The sequence below is a fragment of the Anser brachyrhynchus genome, assembly GCF_964034855.1.
Source record: "Anser brachyrhynchus genome assembly, chromosome: 15".
Taxonomy (NCBI): Eukaryota; Metazoa; Chordata; class Aves; order Anseriformes; family Anatidae; genus Anser; species Anser brachyrhynchus.
This window is the reverse complement of record NC_137733.1, coordinates 5,495,813-5,521,494: the sequence shown is the minus strand read 5'-3', so window position 1 is coordinate 5,521,494 and position 25,682 is coordinate 5,495,813. Positions and strand designations below refer to the sequence as shown.

Sequence of the window (25,682 nt, the reverse complement as noted above, 5' to 3'; positions counted from 1 at the left end):
CTGAGAGCACAGGCGAAGGGAAGTGATTCACTCAAAGCCACCCAGTGAGTCAGTGGCAGAACCGGGAATAAAGCACAAGTCTTCTCCTGCTCAAACCACTAGCTCAGCCAGCTCCTCCAGGGAGGTCGGGTGCGTTCAAGGGGACCATGAACTATTCTCTCGCCTGTTTCAGCAGTTTCCAAAGAATCAGGGCTGTGGAAATAATCCAGTCCCAGCTTCTCAGCAGAAACTCTGCTCCAAACTGCACTTGTGAGATCAGTTGTTTAGAAAAACATAATGAGCCCAAGTAACGAGGCTGCTGCTCCTGCCAGGGTGTAGCACGAAGGTATTTGGGCAAGGGAGAGTGCAGTGAGCTGGGTACAGAGACCCTGGCTTCAGCGACTGTGCAGTCTCAGGTGAGTCTGAGGTGCCTGGGGACTTCTAGCATGGGTTCTAACAGCTCAGCCACAGCAGCTTAATGATTTACTGCCCTTCTTTTTGCCATTGTCCCTGTGCATGCTCGTCTGCACGGCCTCTGGTGGAGCTGGCTGCAGTGCGAGGAGATGGGGCTGCTCCCTCCAGCCCAGCCAGGCTCATCCTCCTGCCCTGCTGCACTGCAGCTGGCTTCTGCACCGCACAGCCGGCGGACGAAGCCTGCCCAGGCCAGCAGAGCTCCTGCCTGCACCCTGTCCATGCCACCCCTGGGGTGCGCAGCTTGCTCTGCCCCCCAGGATCTGGCCATGCTGCCCTGCTGTGGGCTGAAGCCTGACAGCCAGTGCTGCCTAGGGAAATGCACTGGAGACATGATGCTCCTTCTCCTTCTCCTTCTCCTTCTCCTTCTCCTTCTCCTTCTCCTTCTCCTTCTCCTTCTCCTTCTCCTTCTCCTTCTCCTTCTCCTTCTCCTTCTCCTTCTCCTTCTCCTTCTCCTTCTCCTTCTCCTTCTCCTTCTCCTTCTCCTTCTCCTTCTCCTTCTCCTTCTCCTTCTCCTTCTCCTTCTCCTTCTCCTTCTCCTTCTCCTTCTCCTTCTCCTTCTCCTTCTCCTTCTCTCCCACCTTCCCCATCCCAGCACCCAGGGGTGGGAGCTGGCATGTGCCGGGCTGGCCGCTCTCCTGTCCCACGTGTGGCAGCCCTGCTGCCCTTTCCACCCAGCTCTGCTGCCTTGCTGGGATTCGCCTTTCGGAGCAGCTTATCTCTGTTTCCAATGTGCGGGCTTAGCCAAGCTGTGCATGTTTCTTGTTTGTTTGTTGTTTCAGCCCTACACTCCGCCAGCCCTGGTGGCAGGCAGCGCCTGCAGCCAAGCCCACAGCGACCACAGGGGTGGACCTTGCTAAACCTCGCAGCCGTGCTGCTGGCGTGGCCGGGCCAGCCGAGGCGGCTGCCGTGGCAAGCGGCAACGGCCCCCGTGGAAAGGCTGTTTGTTTACCCTGGGCCACAGGCGCGCTCGTGCGGAGTCTGTGGGGCATGGGCCAAGCCGCAGTGTCTGGTGAGCAAATGCGAGGGGCTGGAGCGCGCAGGACATGGGAGCTGTGGTTTCTGCAGGCAGAGGAGCTGGTGCACGGCTCTGGCGGCAGCTCGGAGGAGAATTCGCACCGGGGTTTGGAAAGGAAGGGACGGGGAGAGCCCCGGCCCTCTGCGGCTGTTTGGGTTCCCATCGGCTGCTCCGGAGGTTGGCCTCACATCTACTCTCTTTTCCTGTACCATGGTGGTGGGAGCCTGTCCTGGCGGCTCCTGCTGCTCTGGGCAAGGGCTCAGGGGGTGTGAGGAGGTGCTGCTGTCTCGGCTCAGGGAGCCCAGTGGCTGCAGCCATGTGGATGCCTTGCTGGCTCAGTGATCCTGCTCGCGATCCCAAGGTCTGCGCGGGGTGGATTGCTCGGCTGGAGAAGTCAAGCCAGCAGGTGGACAGCACTAACCCCTCTGCGTCCCCGTTGGAAATGAGCTTGCACGTGCCCAGCCTGGCGGTTCCCCTGGGAGGAGAGGATGTGCCACCACCTTCCTTCCCCCGGTGAAACCAAAGCACAGCCCGTTTCCTGAGGAGGCAGGGACGGAGGCCTGCTCCGGACTGGCACCCCACCCGCACCCCTTTGGCAGGCACTGATGTGCTGAGTACGCAGAGGCGTGAGGAAGCGCGAGGGCTCCGGTGCAGCCAGCACCTGATGCCATCCCTGCCACCCCCGCCTGGTGGACACCCCCGGCACCCCCGCTGGGAGCATCTCCCCTTCAGGTGCCCTGTTCCTCCGGCTAGCTGTTGGGCAGTGGCTCCGAGCCACGGAGGAGCACTGGGCCAGTCTGCCGCTGCTCCAATACCCAGGGAAAGCTGCCGGGGCGGCTGTGGAGCCAGTGCCCTTGGGGAGGCAGGGGGAGGATGTCCGCATCCTCTTCTGCACCTCATTAACAACAAGGCGTCCCCTGTCACCAGCTCGCCGCAGAGCCCTGCGTGGGATCCCGCTCCCCCCAGGCTGCAGCGCTCAGTTCTCCCCCGCCTGCTGAAAACACCAGGGGGGCTGCTAATAACTTTGCCAGGCCGGGATGGAGCTGGGAGGGCTCCAGCTGGCGTGCTGCGGTTAGCCCAGGGCTCAGCAGTCCTCTGACACTGGAACCCCAGTGGGAGAATTATTCCCGCACGGGCAAGCAGTCAGAAATCAGGGCCAGGCTCTGTTCGCTCACCCTGGGTGCTCTCAGTGTCGGGATATTGTTACTGTCACTGCTTAAATTGTGCTGCCTCTCGCAATGGGCACGGGAAGAGGGGAAGTCCGGAGGGTGCCCCTGTCCTGTCATGTGTGCTCTGGGATGAGGTGAGGGGACCCTGCGCGTGCAGCCCCCAGCCCCGTATGTGAGCCCTGACCATGCTCAGGAGATGTGGCGTGGACCCAGCGCAGAGCCCAGCCAGCTGGGCACGACCCGGGCCCTGCGTGGTGTTGGGTCCAGCACCTCCTGTCAGAGGTGCTGCCGTGGCAGGATGGGCTACAGCAGCTCGCTGCGATGAGTTATCGCCCTGCAGCTGCTGGTGGTGGCAAGACCAGCACCGTTATGCTTCCCCAACAATCTCTTTATACCAATTTCATGCCTTGGATCTGCCCAAGATCTGCCCTTTTTCTATATGGAGAACAGCACGCAGGAGGCTCCTCCTCCACCCACAGACCCTGGCCCGCCGCCACTCTGTTTGGAGACCGTGGCAAAGTCGTGCCACACTTTAATTACATCAATTAATTCCTGAATACCAGCCTTACTATGGCATGGGGCAGGGCAGGGGGGCTGGGAGCTGGGAGCACAAATGGGCTGTTGTATTGTCCTCCTGTCTCATCGCCTGCCAGGTCCCACTGGCCTGCCCCCGCTCTCAGAAATGCCTCAGCATCCTTGTGGCTCGCCCGAGGCTGCTGGCTGCAGCTCCTCTCCGAAGTGGATGCTCTGCACCATTTCTGAAGACTCCTTGTGCTGGGAGAAGGAAGGACAAGGGCTGGGACCTTCGGAGAGGGCTGGGGCCCAGGGGAGCTGGCAGCACCGTGCCTGTGCCTGGTGCTGCCCTGGTGCCACGGTCCGGGGGTACAGGTTCTCCTCCTCAGGGCTCTGCTGCTTCCCAAAAGGCTGCCCATGCTGCCGGGCCAAGGAGCGGTGCACTGATGTGAGCAGGGCAGAGGCTGTGCAAAGACAAGGGGCTTGATGGAGACCAAGGAAGAGGGACCTGAAAGCTTGTTGGACCTCCCTGGGGAAAAGATGTGCCCTCTGCAGTGATCCAGGTACCAAGCCGCCCTCCTCCTTCGTGAACCCCAGGAGCTTTGCCTTTGCCCAGAAACACTCTAGAAAATACTGCCTGGCCCTTGCTGTGCTGCTCTCAGGGTCAGGGCTTGCTGTCAGCCTGTTCTTGCAGGCTGGGCAGGACCCGCCGTTGTCTCCCCATCCCAAGGGCCTCCCACCGGCTTCAGGGCAGAGCTCCCGCTCAGGGAGGGCTGGTCAGGGAGCACCCTCACGGCTCCTTTCCCCGTGTACCCAGGAGCCCCTCTGAGCTCCTAGCTCCACAGTTGAGGCCACCTTTCTCCTAGGTTAATCCTCTTTTGCTCTGAGGGTGTTTTATCCGCAGCGATGCGAAGATTGCCGGCGGGGTGCCGGGGCTGTGCTGGGGGAGAGCGATCCCGGGCAGAGGCCGGGTGGGCAGAGCTGCCTGCTGGGTGCTGCTCCGGCTGCACTGCCAAGGCGGCGGCTGTTGGTGGCCCCCCTCCCGGCGGAGAGCATTTTGACAAGGCAGTTTAATTCAGCCCATTGTGATGCTATCTGCAGGAGCTTCTTTTGTGGAGGCTTTTTGCTCATTGCATAGGGACATCTGCCAGCATTTCCCAGCCACAGGTCCCAGCCTCAACATTGCTTCGAGTGCTGTGAGGTACCAGGAGCCGAGGCTTGTACTGCTGCCCCCTCCCTTCCTAGCCCCCACCCCAGCCCCGTGGTGCTCTGCTCACGTGCTGGAGCCCTGCTCACAAAGTGAGCTGGCAAATGATTAACGTGTGTGTGAAAGTCAAATGTGCTTTGCATGGATTGCATACAGCTGGAGCAGAAAGGAGGGAGAGAATGAAAAACGGGAAGAGGAGGAGGAGGAGCAGGAGGAGGAAGAAGAGAGGAGAGGAGAGGAGAGGAGAGGAGAGGAGAGGAGAGGAGAGGAGAGGAGAGGAGAGGAGAGGAGAGGAGAGGAGAGGAGAGGAGAGGAGAGGAGAGGAGAGGAGAGAAGAGAAGAGAAGAGAAGAGAAGAGAAGAGAAGAGAAGAGAAGAGAAGAGAAGAGAAGAGAAGAGAAGAGAAGAGAAGAGAAGAGAAGAGAAGAGAAGAGAAGAGAAGAGAAGAGAAGAGAAGAGAAGAGAAGAGAAGAGAAGAGAAGAGAAGAGAAGAGAAGAGAAGAGAAGAGAAGAGAAGAGAAGAGAGAAAGAGAAAAGAAAAGGAAAAAACCAGCTGAGGTCAAAGCATCCTACGGAAGCAGCCCAGTCTCACGTGGTGCTGTGTGCCACTGAGTGCTCCCTGAGGTGCTCTGGTGTTGGACAGCATGCCCTCAGTGCTGTCTGGAGGAGAAAGACAGGGGCTTCCCTGGGTCCTCCTGGATGAAGCCTTCGGCAGCCAGGAGTCCCGCAGGGTGCTGGAGGGGAGCTGGGGGTGGCTGTCGGATTCTGCACCTATGTGCGTGCAGGTGGCCAGCTCCTGGGGCGGCAGGGCCAAGCGGAGCCCCAGAGACCATCATGAGAATGAGTGACGGGAGGAGGCAGGGTGCTGGTGGGGGACATCCCGCCGCCCCCAATCCATCCTGGCGCAGCCCCGCGCACAGAGCAGCCCCTTGCGGTCCCGGGGTGCTGCCGTATGTGTGCTTGGGTGGGCTCCTGGGGGCCACGGCACCGGCTGGGCAGGAGCCATGCCGGCTCTGGTGCCTTTTCCCAAAAGCGCTCAGCCCCTGTGGCTGCCTCTGCGCTCGTCTCGTGGAGCTGACGCCGTGTCAGCACACGCAGGCGCCGGATCATTCGCAGCTGAAATGTTCCGTTTGCAGCAGAGGGTTAGAAAACAAACAGCTCTTCCAAAACAAATGGGACTCATCGGCCCGAGCAATGGAGAGAGCTGCCAAGAGGCTGCTGGGAGTAAAAGGCCACACAAACATTGGTTTAATCCCTCTGTCCTCCTGCCGTCAGCAGGGATACTCGAGCAACATCCCCGCAAGCTCATGCCCCGAGCTGCTGAAGGGCACCAGGGGCTGCCTTGGGGGTCGCTCCTTGCCCAGATCTCCTGAGCTCCTGCCTGTGCCTTTGGAGGGGGGCAGCCTGCAGGGGCACAACAGTGAGGGCCAGGGGCCCTTTTCCTCTTTGTTGCATGCTCCCCTGCTCAGCTGTGGCGAAGCACGGGGCACCTAGCTCCCCTGGGCTGCCCCAGTCCCCGGGATGTGTCCATCCATGTGGGGACAAAACTGGGAGCATCTGGTCCAAGAGGAGAGCAGCACAAGGCTGGCTCCGTCTGCGTGCCCCATCTGCGGGCACCGAGCCAGTGCAGTGCCCAGGCCATGGCTCTGCAGATTCTTGGGATCCCAGGAGTGGAGCTGGTGAAGGAGAGGAAGAAAGGGGAAGGTTTTCTTGAAGGTGCAAAGAGAGAGAGCGAGAGGTAGCAGCATGAGCTGGAGCAAAGGAAATTCGCAGTAAATGCAAGGACAAATCGTGAGGCCATCGTGAGGGTGGTCAAATATTGGAGTAGGGGCCTCAAGAGGGGTCAGAATCTCTGTCCTTGGGGACACTCAGGTCTTGGCCAGGCCACCTTGGGAGCAGCTTGCTTGGAGCTGGCTCTGGTGGGAGTGGGGCTGGGGGGATCCTCAGGAGGGGCCAGAGCCCTGCAAGCCAGGGGTGCGGAGCTGGGCTGGGGACAGGGTCCCTGCTGGAGGGGGCTGCGGGTGAGATCTTGCAAGAGCAGGGGGGCACAGGGACTGCAGCCAGCCCTTGCTCCCCTGCTGCAGCCCTGCATCTGTCTGCCGTGTCCTTGCACCCTTGTTCCTGGATTCATGCTTGGCTCTCGTGGCCTGGAGACCACCCTGCCTCCTCCTGCTCCTCTTCCTCCTCTCATTCTCCTTCAGCATTTTGCTCCCCGGAGGCCCAGCACGGCTGCCCTACACGCGTGGTGCATTGTGTTGTCTGCTTCAACCTGGATCACCAGAACCACCGAAAAGGCAAACGTCCTCTGCAGAACCTGGTTCGAGTCTCAGCAGTATCTGGAAAGTGTAGAATCCGCTCAGAAAATGTTTATGGAAGAGGAAAAAAATATCAAAAGGTAGAGGAAAGAGAGAAGAAGAAAGCCCAGCAGACAGACAGCAACCCCACGAGACCTTCCCCTCGGGAGCAGGAAGTGGGAAACATAAGGAGCCATTTATTTTAAGTAAACTATAAATATCGGACTACAACAAACGCATGTAAGAAAAGAAAAGTTGGTCCAAATCCAAAGATTTCCAAGAGGTCTTGAGCAAACATGTGTGATTGAGTCTGGCAATTCTGTGTGTGCGTGTGTGCTGGTGCGCGTGCTAATCAAGGGCTGCAGAGCAAGATAGAGCGTAATCCCCCCAAATTAAAACCAGATCGAATTAAAAATCAAGACAAGAATGCAACGGAGTCTCGAGGCCGGTGATAAGATCAGTGTGCGGGGGGTGGGCCATGTCCCCGGGTTTGTCAGCGTCTGGTGGGCGCACCCGCACGCGGACCTGTCAGGGAGTCGGGGCAGCGCTTCTTCACCACTGGGACCGAGAAGGCCCCTGGGGGGGTGCTGGGGAGCATGGCCTGGCACGAGCAGAGCTCCTGTCTCAGGGAAACCCCCGAGGTCTGGCGGCTGGTCATTCAGCACTTCCTTGGCGATGCCCGCGTGCGTCCCTGCAGTGAAATGCGGGGTCCCGCTGGCAGCAGAGCCCGGCCGTCTGTCACCAAGGTGCATGGTGGGGGCCCAGGCCGTGGCCCAGGAGGGACCAGTTGTCTGCGTGGTAGCATTTGGGGGCACTGTAGCTCTGCTGTAGCCTCAGCTCAAACCCAGCAGAGCAGCTCGTGGAGCCAGGGACTGAGGCACACCTCATCCTGGCTTCTCCTGTGGGGCAGCTCGGTGCTGGAGCAGGCCTGGCTGCTGTGCCGGCACACACCGACCCTGGGCCCTGCCTGGAACATGGATGGTGCTGGAGGCAGCTCTGGGGCTGGGCCCAGCCCGAGCCTCTCACCTCTGCTGCGAGGCATCGGCACGGGGATGCCTGCTGGCATCACCTACGAAATCAGTCCATCGCGCCCTAAACTGGCAAGCTCGGAAAGCAGGTCCTGGGACGCAGAGCTTCAGTCTCAGGCCACAGTCCTGCCGCTCGATTGCACCTCGCCAGCACTAGTGGCTCTGTGGTCATACTTGGGCATCTTTCAGCTGATCTGACGAGCTCAGTTTATTATGCCTGTGTGCACACAGGCCTTGGCAGCCTGCTCGTAGAGTCCTGCTTTAACCTCAGGCAGGGAATAAATCTGATGGGCACGAGGTGCTGGCCCTTGTCACACTCCCAGGCTTGGTGACAATTAACATATTGCTCTGTGAATGGTGCCTGCTTTGTGTGACCGCTCTTATCTCAGTGAGCTGACGTGTTTTGCCCTGTATTTTCACCCATGTGAAGTATCACCCTGTCCCTACAGGCCGGCTTGGCTTTCCCACACTGCCCTCCCGGCAGCGGGACGCGCCAGTGGTTCTGCTGTGTGGTACCTCCCCATCCCTCCCGACAGGGCCTGAAGCTCAAAGGCAGGCGCAGGAGGGGACAGGGACCCCTGCAGCACCCCTGGGGCTGGGCTGGGCTATATGGGTGGCTGCAGAGCCCCCAGTGAAACCTGTGGCGGAGGCTGCATCCCGTGGTACACCCAGGGGGCTGGCCACCCCAGCAGCCTGGCCGCCGTGGCTTGTTGCTGTTGGATGGCCACCTCGGCGGGCGGCTCATGGGCCTGTGTGCTGCTGGCGCCGGGCTGCTCCCTCTGAAAGGGCTGTGCTGGGGTGGGCGGCCGTCACCTGGCAGCCAGGACCCAGCAGGGCTTTGAGGTCCTGGTCCCGCTGTTCTGGGATGGTCCCGCACTGTCCCCCCTTGGAAGCCCCAGGTCTGTGGCAGGATGTGGTGGGCCATCCCCAGGGTGACGGCTGGTGGCTTCCCAGGGTGGCCTGTGCCAAAACTCGTCCCGCACGGCCCTTTCTGCTCTCCCCAGCTCTCGCCAAGTTGGAGGGTGCTGGAGCGAACCAAGCCTGGCCAACGCTCACTCCACAACGTCTCATGCTGTGCATGGGAAGCCACCAGAGGGAGGTGTCCATCCCCTCAGCCCACAGCCATCAGTGCTGCCTGTTTGATCCTTCAGGAGAAGCAAAGTACCCAAGTGTGCTCAATGCCAGATGCGTCTGCGGTATTACAAATAATCCAAGTAACAGATTACTGTGTCACCACTTGTTTGCTCTGTGTGCCACCAGCATTGTCTTACATCTCTGTGGTCACTGTGGCCTCTCCAGCTGCCATCACTTGTCACCATCACTCACACGCACTACCCTCAGACTTGGCCATTAGGCAGATTAGCCTTAATTGGTACTGCCCGTCATCACTAATCACTATCTTCATTGTCAGCTTCAACACCACCCAACGCCTACAATTTCCACTTATTAGGAGCGTGGAGGATTCTTTGGCGTGTGGTGTCTCTGATCCCAGATCAGATATCCTCTCTGAAGGGGACGCCCTAGCTGGGAGTCACGCGCTGGGACCCCAGCTCTGCGAGCGGGGTCTGCCGGTGCTCCCGGCACGGTGAGCAGCTTTGTCTCCTCTTGGCTCCGAAACCCGCTCTCGTTTCACCTGCTGCTGGCGATGGGACGCAGCTGTGGTGAAATGGGACCCGTCTCATGCTCCCTCGGGGCCTGGGTGAGCTAAGGGGGCTCGGGCCATCACACCCAGGCTGCTCCGGGTCTCTGCTGGGACTGCATTTTGCTCAGGCTGAAAGCGGGACCTGGCAGCAGCCTGCTCCCTCTCCATACCCATAGGGTTCTCAGTTGTGTCCCTCTCTGTTTCCACGGGCTTTTTGGGCAGGAGCAGGCACCCAACAGGTGGGACCATGAAGAGGGCAGGGTGGGCACATGGCACTGGTGTCCTTTGGCCGCTTGAAGGTTTGCTGCCAGGGTGCTCAAAGCAGGGCAGGCGCGAGGCAGAGGGATGGTGGCCGTGGGTGGCACCTCCGTGTCCCCTGCTCTGCCCTGGCAGAAGACACAACTCCTGTCTGATGTGCTGCCAGTCCCGGAGAGGGGGGAGCAGCTGTGGCGTGTTTAGGAGGGACACAGAAAATATCGGGGTGGGCTATGGGGAAGGTCAAACAAACCATTTATTTTCAGTCACAGTGGTCAGATGTGAGCGTCTCTGTTTAGGAATCACATCCAGATGCTGAAGTTAAACATCTGGGCTTCACCCCTGTGTTTTGTCTACACCCCCTGAGTGCAGCACAGCCTTTGGAGCCATCTGCTGAGCCGCTCTCACCTCGTTCATCAGCCGCCCCTCACCTCCAGCCAGGGCTCCCAGGTCTCCGCAGCTGTCACTGGTGCAATGAGCCCACAGGCCTCAGATTCACGGGTGTTTTGCTCTTGTCCTTGGGGAGGTGGGGAAACGGCAACGTGGGAGCACTTTTGGTACAACTTTGAGTCGGTCCTTTCATGTCCTGGAGAAGAAGAGGGCTCTTTGTGCCAGGAGGGGGGCGGACGGAGCATTTGTGTCGCCAGCGGGGAGCAGGGCTTGCTGCTCGCTACGTGCCTCCAGCCCCGCGCCCACGGGGTGCCAGTCCTTCGGTGGAGGTTTGTGTGCCGGGCATCTGCCGCCCAGGCAGCTCACATCCTGTTGAGCAACTCAGCTAGCACAAACAAATCAATCTGCTGGAGGAGGTCTTGAAAACCTAAGTGCAGGCAGTGCTGGAGCATAGCTGGCAGTGTGGCCGTGGTGCAGTGAGGCTGGCCAGGCTTGATCCTGCAAGGCGCCGGGAGCAGGGTGACCCCGGTGGAGATGGGGCTGGGACTGCCGCAGGAGGCCTCGTGCCCATGCACAAAGCACTGTGGCCGATCCCTCCGTACTGGTGGGAACAGCCTGATGTCTCTGCTGCAGTGCCAGGAGCAGCGGTGCTGCCTCAGCCTTGCTTCTGCTCGCTTGGTGTCCCTGCAGGTGTTGGTCCCCACAGCCATTTCCCAGGGGCAGGGGACCAGGGGCTGCTCTGTGTGTGGGTGCAAGAATCGGGGGAGCCTGACCCTCTGAGTGCCGATAGGGTGCTGGGGCTCTGGTGCTGGGAGAGGCTCCACAGGTTTTCCCTGTGTCATAAATGTCTACTGCATGGAGAGCTTCTGGTCTGATGGGCTGGAATTCTTGCTTGTTTGGGGTGATCTAAGCCATGCAGCAGCACGAGGGATGGATGGGATCTTCGCACCGGTAGTTGAACACTCCGTTCATTTCCTCTTCCCTCATCAGCGCAAGGAAACCACCTTTGCACCCCTTAACCTTTGGAAGCTGAATAAAAAGGGAGATGTCGGTTGGGGGACTACAACCTTGTGGCGGTTGTGCTGTGGGACAGGAATCACCACCGTCATGACAAAACCAAGACCCAGATCTCGTGACTTGGCTAACCCAACCAACTCAGGCCTGCCCGTGTTGCTCGGGGTGTTATTCTGGCCCTAGCCTGCTGCTGCCCCCACACTTCCAAGTTCCTGAAAACCTCTGCAAGAGGAAGACTCTCCCTGTGTCCCCAGCCTGCTCACGTCTGTCCATCACCCAGTTTCCAGGACAGTGCTGCAGACTTGGGAAGGCTGCAGTGGGGCATTGGAGAGCCTAAAGGGGGGCCTGAATTCCAGCTGTGGTGACAGTCCTGCTTTCCCGTGCAGGAGCCCGAGGCACAGTATATTTTACAGTCTTATACCAAGGACGCTCATCACCTCTGGAACTGGCTGAATAGTGGAACTGTTTCCTTTCTGGAGGTTAACCATCACTGACCGATGGAAGAGATGGGGTTTTAAAGCAGAGCTGGACAAACGCAGCGCTAAAATTTTCCTTGGTACCATGGAATCTTCAAAATTTGGATTTCAATTTAAATACCCCAAGTGATTCTTCTTGTTCCGAAGGGACTAAAGAGCAAGAGGCCCGTTGTTCAGCTGGAATCCTCCGTCCTCAAAGCTTGATGGTGGCGAAGCATCCTGTGCTGCCTGTAGTAGCTGCGCTGTGTATCAAGGAACCTTGCACTTACTGCTTCCCACCCAGAGAGCTGGGACAGGCTTACCAGGAGATGTCCCTTCTGTTTCACATGGGGAAAACAAAGCCCTGAGACACGTCCCCTTCCCTAAGGCAGGCAGCAGAGTCGGGGTCAGAGCTCCGGTCCCCAGCACCTCTCTGTGCTCAGCCTGCTACAGGGGGACCTCTCCGGCAGGGCTCTCGGCTGCCGTCAGAGGAAGATGAGCCATTGCCAGGGGCAGTGATCACAAACCTGGATGGGAAGTGCAGCTTCATGGTCAGTGCTTCCCTGGCTCAAAACTTCAGGCACATAAAGATCAAAGAGCTTTCCCATGCTTTGCTTCATTCTTCTGCTGGGAAACTTTGTAAATGTGCTGGCACAGGCAGCCTCGAAGCACCTTCTCTGTGAAGATCAGATCCAAGGTAATAAAAGAGAAATTTGGTTCCTTTCAGGGTTTCCAAGGGGAAGGGAGTCTGAGCACAAGCTGAAGCAGCAGAGCCTGGGTGTGTTGGCAGTGCCCCCGGTCCCATCTCCTCCAGCTGGGGCTGGGAGTGCCGCTGGCTCTGGGGGCCTGGATGCGAGGCCCAGTTCATATTTCCCCACGGCTGGCTCTGTGCACAGGCAGCTCTGCTCGGGATGTGTCAGCTGTGGGCAGGCAAAACTGACCTTCATGCGTCTGGCTCCACAGGGCTCATCATCCTTCCTTTGCTTTTCTTTGGTCTTTTAATCCCATTTTTTCCTGAGACTTCAGTTCCGCCGTGCCGAGGTGCAGTCACACGTGGTGGTGGGGCCGATGCTTGCCTCCTCCTGCGGGGGGACGGAGATGGGAGTCAGCACAGCAGGGCCAGCAGCACCGGCGTGCTCTGTGTGCTGAATGTGCTCCGTGTGCTGCCTGCCCGTGCCCTGAGCCTGGGGCAACGCAGGGTTTGGCTGCAGGGAGCTGAGCGGCAGCCGCAGGGACCACGCGTGGTACTGCTGTCGGCAGTCCTGGCCATCACCTGCGGCGTGAGCTCTATCCTGCCATCATACTTCTGGCCTCCTGTTCAGGCAGGCCAAGCCTGAAGAGACATTTGGAGCTGATTAATTACTCAAAGGCAAATAGGTCTAGAAATAAGGAACAGCTGGCCACCTGAAATGGAGACCAGCGGTAGGTTTATTTCAAGACCAGAGGCAGCAAGCAGGAGCTTGGGAGGATTTGGGGGATTTCTTGCAGCTAATGGCTGTGTGACAAAGTCTCTTTGCCCCTGGAAGGGGTCCCCTCGGGGCTGGCCGGTGATGCTCTGCAACACCTTAGCTGCAGTTTCTGTTTAGACTGGCCAGCAGGAAGGCTGGCCTTATGCCTCCAGTTGGCTGTGATTCAGAAAGGGATCAGAGAAATGCTGGTGAGTGGGTGGCTGTCGAGCACAGTGATTTGGGTGTCCTGGATAGCCGGCTACTGCTGGGAAGGTCTCTCTTGAGCTCTTCTATTTTTCCCTAAACATCCACAGTCAGCCAATACTGGACACCCAACCCTGGCCGCAGAGGCCTTTTGATGTAACCCTGTGCGGTGAATTGAAATGCATCCCTGTGAGCTCCCTACAAAATTCATCTCTTTCTTACCTTTTTTTTGCCTCTTCTTCCTGAGCGTAGGTCACAGAATTTGCTTTTGTCCTCAAGAGGCTGGAAAAATCAACTTGTTAAAATCTTCTGTGGGATGGAAAGTTCCAGAAAGAAAAAAAAAAAAATGAGGGCAGAAATTCTCAATTCAGCAAACTTCACTTGCACATCCCCTGCTCCAGGCTGTGCCCTCCGAGCTGGCCGGGAGGCTCCAGCCTCTGCACCGAGCTGCACAGGGACTTCGTCCCTGCAGGCCGGGGCGCTTGGGGTGGGACTGGTAGTGTGCAGCAGCAACCTGCAGTGCCAAGATGGGTCACGGGATGCTGAATGTCAAGCTGACCTCAGACTGTTCTGCTTCGGCTCTACAAGCCTGAGGCTCGGCCTTTGGGGGAAAACCAGAGCTTTCTTGCGGGGAAAACATTACTTTTGCAGAAGCTGTGTTTTCCACCAGAAAACTGCTGACCAGAAACACTGTGGGCAGACGAGGCTTGGCTGAATAAGAGTGCAACCCTTGTGTGGGGTGTCCCAGAAGTGGGGTGAGGCTGTGCCTGCTGTAGGCACCTCAGCTCCGACCCCGAGCTCATCAGACGGGGGGCTGAGGAGTCCAACCACCTGCCCTGGGGCAGCAGCTCGTCCCCGCAGGAAGGACAGATGACCAGCCAAAGGCTCCCTCCTGATGTAACCGGAGTCCGTCGCCATCACACCGATTATCTTTCTCTGGCGCAGTTCTCCCATGTAGGGAAGAGGCTTAAAAGTGTGTGTCTCTGGCTAGGTTGTATTTTACTGGTGGAGGAGGAGGAGGAGGGGAGCTCCCAGACCTCATCTCACACCTGGGGTCTCGCTGGGTGCCCCCACTGAGCCTCTCGGTCCCCATGAGGCAGCAGGATGCTGAGCGGTTCTCGACGGCAGGCAGGCACGGGGAGCGTGCAGCCCGCACCCCGCCAGGTCTGGCTTTTCTTCGTGGGAGAGTAGCAAAACAAAATGTCTTGTCTCTTTAATTCCCCTCCAGACTAGGTGTCTCCACGGCCTCCTGCCCCCTCTCAGTGTTGATATTAGGCCCAATTTGTGCAGCAGATTAACTTGTCCCTGAGGTTGGAAACAAGTTTCCATTTTCTGTGAAAACACATTAATTAATAACACTGGAGATGTTGCCGTTTTGTCCATCTGCAGAGAAGCGAGGCCTGACAGCACCTAACACGAACCAGCTGCTCCCTGCTCCGAGCTGCCCCGGGCACCCCCCCCGTGCCCAGCAGATTGCAGCGTCTGTTTTGGAGTTTTGGGGCCAGGGAAGCCACGTCCCCTCAGGCTCACCTGGGCTGCAGGGGAAGAGGTGCAGGATGCTGAGCATGGCCGTGCTGAGAGCTCAGGCTGGAGACGGGCTGCAGCAGCCTGCGGTGATGCCAGGGGGATGAAGCACCGGGCACCCAGGGCTGGCACTGCTGGCATGGTAGGGGACAGGATCCCCGTCCTGGGACACGTGTATCGCAGCGTATGCGTGACCCGCGGGATGAAGGGAAGTGCTTGGGCTTTGCTGCTCACGGGGCGCTGGCTGGGTTGCAGGTGGGCACCGTGAGCGGTGCCTGCACGGGGCTGGGCGGTGCAGGATGAGGTACGGCTGCGCTGCAACTGCTTCACCAGCGCTGGGCTGCTCTTGCTGGAGCTGCAGCCTGCCGAGGGAAAGTTTCCAGCCACTGTGGAAAACCCAAAATGATGAGTCAGAGGGCTCAGAAACCAGAAGGTGAAGAAACAGACGGCTGTTTATTAAAAAAATTTTGCAATCTCACAGTTTTTAAGTTCATCTTGTCATTTTTCTGGCTTTCCTAGGCAATCATGTCGGAAAGGTGTGGGCACGCCTTGTCTGTGTGTATCCCTGGGGACTTTTTAATGGGTTGGCAGGTTTCAGACCAGTTCCGACACTGGATCCTACAGGTTACGTGGCAAGATGTAACAAGACAAGATCCAGACCAGAGCAGCTCCTCTTCCAGTGACCTGAGGGACGTGGTGGGAGATGGCTTCAGTCTGGCTCCCTTGTGGGCATCAGTGAATCCAGCCAGGAGGCGAGTTCTTGGAGAAGTGGCCAAGCTGCTCCTGGGGCTGGTGGCATCTTCGTGTGGCATCTGATCTGGTTTCTGAGCATGCGGGGTGGTGCTGGAGCATTAGTGTGAGCTGTGTGTATCGTCATGCGAGTGTTTGGTGTGGGATGAAATGTGCCGGGGCGCTCCCAGGCTGGTGGTCTCAGTCCCGCTGGAGCAGGAGCCCACTGCTGCCTTCCTGGCTGCCACGGGGCTGCTGCCGGGCAGAGTCAGCCCTGACCGGCCCAGCGGTCACGGGGTGGTGATGAGGGGGGGTCTTTTCTCTCAGCAGACTGCCACTTCTAAGCCCATCTTCATAGCGCGGGCCGGCTTTGAAGGAGAGCTCCCAAGTATGCGTTTCATTAAGATTTAATAAAGCAGCTGCCTGCTCCTGAAGCACAAAATGATTATTAGACCCTTTATTGAGGATTAATAGCTATGTAATCAGCACGTATCTGGTTCCTACAGGCATCTATTACATAGCTTCTAAACCTCAGTGAATATGTTTCTAATTGGCCTTTAAGAACATGCTGTTGCTTTATTAAGCCCTAATTAAATGCATATTGGGTGAGGTCCATTCAGAAGTGGTTATTGTGAACTACTTGTCATTACCTAATATGTGCAACCTAATGTGTGTTCAGCTTATTTGCTCTGTTAATTATTATAGTTTTATGGCCTTTGTTTGGGCTTTGTGTCTGTAATTTGGATTGCATATGTTGTTTTCCTCCCTGTTAGAAGTGTTCTGAAGACGTGGGTGCTACTGTCCAGGGAGCAGAAGACTGAGCAGGCATCGCCGGGGGGGTGGCAGAGGTCCTGCAGAGATCCTGGCGTTGGCACGGGCTGGCTCCTGCCTGAGCTCCTGCAGCAATGAGGCCACCACTCGGACCTCGAGCAGCTTTTATCCCTGCCTTGTTCCTGGTCTGCCAAGCAGGGGGTCAGGACTCCTTTGCTGTCTGTACGTGGGCTCAAAGCTCCGTCAGTCATCTCCTACAGGTGTGCAAGCCTGTTCCTCAAAACCTTGTGTCCAAAAGCTGTGATGCACCAGGTAGGATAATTAAGGGATCTAGAGGAGATCAGAACATAGACTCTGGCTACACAGCAGAAGGATGGATGCAGTGGGATATCTCGGCAGAAATGAAGGGCTGCAAGGGCAGCTGGTCAGCAAGGTGCCGCTGGGATGATGCTGTGTCCAACCAAGCCGTTTGGCTGGGAACCAAGCGCTCTGGGAAGCTACTCGGACAGGGGTTTGGTTTGGGACTTATTTTCCGTTTTTGTCTTTCAGTGCCAGAATATCTCAACTCAGCAGGTTCAGAACAGGACAGGTTTGGGAGGAAATGACGCTTTACTGTAATTTGCTGTTGTGTCATCTTGTCTAAGGCAGAATGGAAAAGTCAAAAATCAAGGAAAGTCGGAAGTGGAGCAAAAATCCTTCAGTTTGCCCAAAGCAAGCCTTTTCTTTTTTTTCTTTTTTTTTTTTTTCTTTTTTTTCAGAGGGAGAGAGGAAGGAATTTTCCATTGTTGGAGAATTTCAAAACTCCCCAGAGCTGCTGGGAGGGGGACCGTGCCAGCCACGAGCACTTTCCCAACACCCGGTTCCCATCCTTGGCTTGGCACTGCCGCTGCCGTTTCCAGTGGACGGGGGCAGTGTGCTCCAGGCGGGGATGCCTCCACGGGCAGTGCCATTAGGGCACGCGTCTCCGTCCAGCTCTGCGGGAAGTGCATGCTCTGCGTGGCCAGAGGCACGTAATTAGGCATTTAAATGGAAACCAGCTCATCCGGGGACTGTGCTGTTTGCTATTTGGGCTGCCGCTGTCCGTCCGTGCTCCGGCATCCTACATGGGGTGAAGCTCAGCTCTTGGCCCCGTGCTGCCCTGTGTGGGCTCTGGTCAGGTCCCCGTCCCTCCTGGGCTGCCTCTTGGTCCTCAGCCTGGGCTTTCTGCAGCTCCGCCGTGCGACTGCTGAGATAAATACAGGCGGATGCTCTGATTCACGGAGAATAAGCACCTTGCCCCAACTTTCACCTCCAACTTGAACTGCCCCCAAGTCAAACTTGCTAACATTTGAAAACGTTTGGTTAATTCCCCTCCCTCGCCTTTATTTTTTTTCTAAGGTTTTGCAGCCTTTGTACTTTCTACATCCCTGCTGGAAGCAAAGGTGCCAAAATACTTCGCGAAAGGCTGTTCTTGCAGTACTTCCCAGACCTTCCCGCACTAGGAAATGCCGGAAATCGTGGGAGCAAGGCTGCTCCCTGGAGAGTCTTGACACAAGTTTTGCAGACCCTGAAGATCTGGAAAAGCCTAAACTTCCCAAGACATGGACTTCTCTCCAAAGCCAACAGGAACTCGGAAACTTTGGGGCCTCTTGGTTTCGTTGCTCTGTAGACCCTGAATCTTTAAAGTCAACCTTTGTTTTATATTTATACGTTGCACGAATATACCCTTATTTTTCTAATTAGGGAGTCTGGGTCAAAAATTCCTCGTTAAAGCTGCCTGCAGGCCAAAGTTTGTCTTGCTTGACTTGAGGCCAAATCTCAGAGGTATCTGGGCTTGGAGCTGAATCTCCTCGCCTGCCTTCTGAGTTGGTGGAGGAAGCCAGAGCTCGGGGCAACTGTCCCAGCAGAAGGGCTCCTGTTCCCTGCGCCGAGCGAGGGAGACCAAGCGTCAGTGTGAGCCGGTGCCTCGGGGGCCGATGTGGCTGGACACCCAGCTGCATGCTGGTGGCATGGGGAGAATGATGGAGCCTCGGCAGGCTGAAGCAGCATCACTGAGGTTAACAGGACAGGATAAAAGGGATGTTCTCCTCTTCTGTCTGAATTTCAGTTGGCACAGAAATCCCCATCTGGCTCCCACCCATGACCTCGGATTTGAAAAAGAGAGAGTTCATCTTCCAGAGAAAAAGCACTGTGGGGGATCCCGTTTGTTGGGGCAGGGAGGAACTGGGGCCCTGGAGCTCGGCTGCGGGGCCGCTGCCTTGGGCCAGATGCAGCTCCTTGGCCCAGTGCTGCCAGGCTCGGCTGGGGAAGCATCAGGGTGTGTAGAGCGCGTGGGTAGGCGAGGGGCGTGTGGGACGTGCTCTCCCCAGGCACACCAGCTCTTCAGGACTGGTTTGGGTTGAAGTTTCAGAACAGCAAACTATTGTCTGTTCATTTAACAGACTGTTTCCCAATGACTTTGCTCCAGGCTAATTCATTTAAATGGGTTTCCCCTTCCTGTAGATTTATCTTGCCTTTCTTCTCGTTCCTAGAAAATGCAAGGGAAAGGGGGGAAGAAGATGCTTCCTTTGGAAACACTATTGCACTGCTTACCTGCCCTGGAGGGGGAGAGATGGGGATTCACAGGGAAACTGAAAAAGGAATCTTCCTTTTGAAATTTCCCTTAAATTAAAAAAGTAACAGTTTTGGCAAAGCCTTCTGGCCGCAATCTCATCTTGTTCCATTTCCAGACAGGGAGAGAAGCCTTGGGGGACATTTTCCTGCTGCGTGGAGCCTCCTTTCAATTTGCTCCCACTCCGGTGGCAGCTCAGGGCTGTACCCTGGTACAAGGCACCCTCAGCCCCTGTGTGAGCGAGCCCGGAGCGCCGTGAGCTGCCGGCCTGGGTCCCTGCCCTGCTCCCCCCCACTGAGGCTGTGGGCCGTAGGTCACTCTCCAACGACCAGATTTTGGTCAGCTCATCCCGTGCACGGTTCCCATCCGTGCATCTGTGGAAGCTGAGGGCTTGAGCGACGTGATTTCCAGAGCTTTCCTGAAGTGTCTTCTCCCGGTGGAAGAAGTACATGCCATGGTGCCTTCGCCTGCCTGGCTGGTGCATGCGGCCAGCAGTAGCCGTGCTGTGCCCCCACGGTGCCCCCCGGCCTGCTGGCGGCCCGGCCGCGGGTGGAGGTGGTGGCCGAGGTCCCACCTCCGAGCAGAGCTGGATCCCTCCGGTCCCCCTCCCTTGACGTTCCCCTTGGCTGTGGATCAGCTGGCGGGAACCAGTGAGTCTCACAACAAAGATGAGCAAAAAAATCCCTTCATGCCTCTAAAAGGAAGAAGGAGAGCACGGCAGAGACAGGCCGGCTGATACAGCTCCTCTCTCTGCTGCGGAGGCGGGGAGGCTTTCGGACAGGATTTATTTTGTATAGTCTTCCATGCAAACTGGATCCCCCTCCCCTCCCAGCCCTCTCCAGCCTTAAATCATATCCTTTGTAATGACATTTCATGCTTGTGTGGCGCCTTGCTTCTGAGCATCCCCAAGTGCTCCATAAATAATGGACGACTCCGAGCCTGCCAGGAGGACACGGTACCACCCTCCGTGTGTCCCTGTCATCAGGAAAAGGTGACAAACCCTTCCCACGGCCTCACCTGGAGGCTGGGCCGTGCCAGGATTAGGGGTGCAGCCTCCCCTGCCTCCCTCCAGCTTCTCCTTCAGCCCCGGCTGCTCCGGGGATGTCCCCCCTGTCCCTGTCCAGGTGCCTGGGGTGAGGTGCTCGGGGACAAGCGGCACCGGGTGGTGGCCGGGGGACGCTGTCCTGCGGCCCGGCGCACACTTCACAGCCGTGCCTCCTCCTGGGGTCCTGTGGAAACCCTCGCTGGGGCTACAGGGCCAGTGATAAAGACACGCTCCGTTTTCCCAGCCCCTTTTTTAGGCCAGGGATGGATTTGTCTGGCACACTGGGTCCTGGCGCTGGAGCAGGGCGGGTGTTAACCGCATGGAAGCCTTGCTTGCTAATGAGTCCAAATAATACAACGTCTCGGGTTCCCTCCTCCCTGTCCAAGCCCTTTGCTGTCATCAGGTCCTTCTCAGTCCTGTCCAGAGGTTTGTTCGCAGCTGCAGCGTCCCAGGAGATGGAGCGGTTTTCATCGGACACCGCTCTGGCTTGGCCCGGCAGCGGGAGCAGCCCCAGTTGCAGATCCGCTCCGTGGCCCGTCGGCCGCCTTCCTCCTCCTCCTCCTCACGGGCCAGGCCGTGGGGAGGGAGAGAGCCCGCCGGCCATGGGGGCCGAGCAGCAGCTGGTGTTGTATCTGCACGCAGGCAGCTTAGCACAGGATTTTCAGCTGTGCTGGGTGGTTTCGGAGGCTGTCTCAAGCTGTCTACGGGATTCTTCTGAAAATTGCCCCCCTGGGAAGAGGCTTTCTAACTCGCCTCGCAGCTGGAAAGCTGCAGCCCAAGGCCTGGCCTGGCCATGAGGCCTTCTGCCTGGGAGCCGGCAGCGTTGCCAGCTCTGCCACGGTTTCTGGGGCAGCCCTCGGGATGGGATGTGGGATGTGGGATGTGGCTGTGAGGGGTCTTCACTGGCCTGGCAAGGAACCTGCTTCCCTATGGCCTCACCTGTACTGGGCCAGCAGGGTGGGGATGGGAAAGACTGGTCCTGGCTGTAGGTGAGAGTCCTGCGGGTGCTTCCTCCAGCCCCAGCCCCGGCTCATCGTCCCTCAGACCTTCATGGGCACGCGGGCTGGCTCCACACCCCGATGGTGCAGGTGTCTCTGGGGGTGCTCGAGTCTGCTGGGCACTGCAGCAGCCTCCATACGGGGCAGTCCTGATGGCCCAGCCCTCCAGGTCAGCCCTGCCAGTCGTGGTTTCTTTTCCCTAAGGCACGCTGGGGAAAAAGGCTGAAATCTGAGAGCAGGTTTGAGGTGAAAAGGGGAAAAACAAGTCCTGTCATCATTGCGTTGCATCCTCATCTCGTCTTGTCTCATCTCATTTCATCTCATCTCAACTCATCATCTAATCTTTGTGTTCTGCCCCATCCCTTTCCGCTCCATCCTTCCATCCCACCTCATCCCCACCTCCTCCAGGCATCCATGCCAGCCCCCCCTGGACTGGTGCAGGCCCACTGGTGGTGGAGGCCCTTTGGAGCATTTTCTTATCCAGGATGGATGTCGGTGAAAACAGAAACCTAATAAGTAAGATAAGGAGACGATTTATAATGGAGTTTGTGAACTTTAGGAAAAAGCTTTACAGCCAGATTTTGCAGACCACACAGGGAGAGGTTATACTCTCCAAAACCTTGGAGATTTTTTAAAAAATATTTTTATATTTAAAAAAAAAAAAAAAAGAGTTTCCAAGAATTAAATAACACGAAAGTGTATGAAATATGATGTAGGGAATGTTCCCATTGCTCTCACATCTGAAGTTAATTTGGGAGACACTCTGAATAGCTTTTTAAAGAGTGGATAAACATTGGCATCAAAAGTGTAAATAAAGTTACCAGACAAAGCGGCCGTTCAAAGAGAATTGTCTCTGGGATATTGGCTGCGCAGTTTTAATGGCTGCACACAGGAACATTTGGAGATAAAATAAGGGCCTTGCTGATTAGCTCGGGAGTGAGTTTCTCTGCTTTGTCTCCCTCTCATGATGTCAATTTCAAGCAGTGCTGGCAGCCCTTCTGAAATGATTTCCTACCCTGAGGTAGCACTGGCGAGGGGTCCCGTGCCCGTGAGACCCCAGAAGCCTCGCTGCCCCTCACCTGATCTTGGATGGCTCATTTCGGCTGCTGAGGAACGAGGTCTTTCTGTTTGTTTGCTTGTTGCAGTGCCAGGGGTGGCCTGCCAGCACGCACGAAGAGAGTGGTGCTGAGTCCCCCGGAGCTGCGGTCACACGCGTCCAGGCAGGAGCTGCTGAAGGCCCAGCTTTTAATTTGCTGAGTGCTGGGTTGTCCAAGGGCGGATCACGTATTTCATACTTGGCTGTACCACAGCAAATAACCACCTTTACCTTCATCTTTATGTCTTTATGACTTTATTTCCCTTTTCGGAGGGATGGTACTCTAATTACAGTACGATGCTTCAGCTCACGTGGGCTTTGGATGATCTGTACCACTGCTCCGTCTGATTATCCACCTCTGCTACTGCTCCGTGCTTCTTGCTGTGCTTCTTGGCTTCTTCCTCCACGAGGAAGGTGTGTCCACTTTTAACCTTAAAAACTTTATATCTGGTGAGATATCGAGCTCCCTGTGCATGATGGGGTGTGCTTCCATTCATCTTGGCCACGGGAAACTCTGTCTGCGGTCACTGCTGAGAGGCTAACAGGCTGCTCCTGCTGCTGTCCCAGTCCTGGTGACACGAGCGTGCTGCATCTTGCCTAGCCCCTGCCTGGGGGATTTGGCAGATCCACCAGGTGCGTGCCAAGGTCAGCCGGGGCTGTTGCTCCCGTTGCAGCGCCTCGTATAGCTGTGGTGACACGCTCGAGGAGACGGCTCTGACGTGCGTTAGCTGTGCACTTTCATCTCGTGTGTGCTTCTGAAGCTGAGCTGCTCCTTGGTAGCTCTGTGAATCCCCCCGGCCCTGGACTTCTCCCAGCGGCAGCAGCAAGTCCTGCCCTGTCCTGCCTTCTTCTGGAGACCTTCCCTTCGTGGCCTCCTGGTGTCTCCTGCCAAAACAAACCTCTGTTGTGTCAAACCCTGACACCAGAGCACCAGAGGAAACAGGCCGATTTGAAGTTTGACACCTAAGTGGTAGGAGTTACTGGCTGCTTCTTTTTAAATTCAAGAAGCTACAAAAAGTCTTTGCATTGGGGTGGAAGCAACGACACGTGTGTCTCCAGCTGAGCCCATGCTGGCACAGTCCAGCAAACTGGCAGGGCTTGCACTGGGGGCTAAAAGCCCTCGGGGACTAGGAGTGGCACCTTCCTCCTGGCTTCCCGCAGCAGGGACCTCGTTCCCAGGGCAGGTGCAGTCAGCTCCAGCCTGCTGGAGCCCTTGTGCGTGCTGCCTGGGGCCAGCCGCAGCCCTGAAATCCAGGGCAGAGACAGGCCCCGTGTCTCCTGGGAGGACGTCGCCTCGCAGTCACCGACAAGATTTTACTTGGGTGTTTTTAAGATGGATAAACCTGGGAGGACAGGTTTACTCTGTCCTTTGCCTGGGTGTAACAGGGGTTAACACCAGCCATAACTCTTCTGATCTTTTTAGTTTTTAGCCTTGACTCCAGAGTCTCTTTCCCAAGTGATAAAGACCAAACCTCATGTCCTCCTGGTCCCACCCTGCTGCTGCCACCCACAAGCCACAGGAGCTCTCTCCATGCACACTGTGCCAAGGTGGCACCCAGCAGGACCAGGCTGTTGCTCACCAGCTGGAAGGAGCACCTTCACCCAGAGATCGTGGCAAGGGTTTTGTTGCAAACAACTGAATAATTGCACTTGTACTTGTCCTTTTCCTGGGACTTGCCCATGAACAGCTCAAGTGTTTGAGAGGTGGAACTCCCGATAGAGGCTTCATGGGCACCTTTGGGGTGGAGGAGCTCTGTGTTGAGGAGCTGACCCTGAAGGAGGAGGAGGAGGGAGGAGGAGAAAGAGAAGGAGAAGGAGAAAGACGAGGAGGAGGGAAGACAAAGAGGAGGAGGAGGATGCCTGGGGTGCAGGGTGTCGCAGCAGGGTGCCAGCGGGCCGGGGGCCGGGGCAGGAGCTGGCCCTCCCTGCCCACCCCAGCACCGCGTCCGCCCGTGCATCGGGAGGCACCGGCCTTCGTGCCACTTGTGTAAACTATTACAGCAAAGGGCAGAGGTTAAATGCAGCACATGTGTGGCATCAATTAACAGGATTTCAAGGTCTCTAGCGGAGTTTCTGTTCAAATCTCTTGTGGCAGGTTCGGTTTTCTTAACCCCTCGAATGCTGTGCGGTTGGCAGCCTTGGCTCTGCCCGTGGTGGGGGCAGCTCACGCTGGTCCAGGAGGACGGAGACATCACACCCCCCGTGCCAGCAGCCCGTGGGGCAAGTGGGAGAGGATGTGCTGCTGCCTGCAGGAGGAACCCCTTGAGCTTGTTGGCTGGTCTGGTGCCCCAGGTGCTTCACCTTCAGTCCCTGCCCGTGAAGTGGACAGAGCCGGGCCCCCCTTCCTGCGGGGTACCGGGCAGACCAGTGCCACCAGCCGCAGTTGTGAGCTGCAGTTTGAAAGCTGGGAAACCTGAAGTGTCACCATTTCTGCCAGTGTGCTGCGTCGTGCAGTCCCTGAGCAGCGGTTTGGGGCTGCCCCCACGCAGTGCAGCCATCGACAGTGCTTCATCCATGGTGCTGGGGTACGTCCGTGGTGCTGGGGTACGGGGAGAGCGGTGAGCTAAAAGGCAGTGGCATGGCTCAGACAGCCCTTGGTACTCCAGACTGGGCAGGAGCTGCATCCTGTCCAGGGATAGTGGTTTCCCCCAGCAGGATAACCCATCAGACAGCTGGATGCCATGACTCTGCACTGCATCTGTGCCCAATTTGTCCTTTTTTTCCTCCTAAGGGCCAAACTCTTGGAGTTGTGGTGCTTGAGGGTGTTTCCGCTGTGCTTGGTCGGGGGTTTTTAGCAAGGAAAAGGAAGGTTTTCACTCCCATGGCCATGGAGAAAACCTGAAAACATAACGCTAACATGGTCTGAAGGCTCAGAAACTTTAAGGCATTAAAAAAGAAAAAACCTGAAGTGTCCCAGACTGATTGTGCGTTCTGGCTTCCTTTTTTTTTTTTTTTTCTTTTTTCTTTTTTTTCCCTTCAAATACAAAGCGTTCATTTGCCGTGAACAAGTGTTGCAGAAAGGAACCTTACCTTGGGGTTTGGGTGCCTGGGGTTCCCACTCCTGGTCCAAGGCTGGGGACAGCTGAAGGAGAGGGCCAGGCCTGGGGGCTCCACCAGGGATATGTGTTCCAGCAGTGTCCTGAAGGAGGACTGCCCAGGGCTGTGTCCGGGCTGGCTGGAGGAGCTGGATGTGCCTCTGCACCTGTGTGCCCTTAGCGTCAATTTGCCTGTGTACATCTCTGTTTTTTTTTTTTGAAAGGAATAATTTCAATCCCCTGCGTTAAAAAACAAAGAAACAAAATTTAAATAGGCTAGAAAACCATGTACTTTAGATATCACTTGATGAGAGATTTAGGTGTATTTCTCAGTCCTGCATCCTGTTTAGAGGAAAAAAAGGCCTTCTGAGGAGGAGATATTCAGTTCCTGGTGTCGTAGCTATGGGGAGACTTCTGGATGAAAGATGTGTTTGACCTAGACAACTCCACATGAATATCCCACTGTTTGTTAGCAAACCTGTAAAAGTCTTGGTAATCCCCTTGATCTGAAACAAATGGGCTCTGCTGCCTAGCGCTGATTTTATTATCAGACACTGCTTAGTATCATCACACGGCTTGGACTCCTGCCTAAGACTCCACGTCAAGTCAATCGTGTACTGGCTGGCAAAGGTCTCCGCTTCAGTCTGGATCGGTTCTGGTTCTCGGCACGTCTGTTGCCCCGGGTCTTGCACTGATTGAGGCACAGAGAGGTTGGGCCCAGCTCCCTGACCGTCCCTGCCCTCCTGGGAGCTGGGAACCGAGGCGAGCCTTGGGCATCCGCAGACTGGGCTGACCCTTTGGGCATCCC

General features: G+C 56.9%; 1 long non-coding RNA gene across 1 annotated transcript; it reads left to right on the top strand.

The window, feature by feature from the left end:
* The first annotated feature begins 146 nt into the window (after window positions 1-146).
* LOC308178177 lies at window positions 147-17,825 on the top strand. Its single transcript, XR_013939618.1, has 2 exons — window positions 147-395; window positions 17,488-17,825. It is a non-coding gene; the product is annotated as an uncharacterized lncRNA (long non-coding RNA).
* The last annotated feature ends 7,857 nt before the right edge of the window (window positions 17,826-25,682 follow it).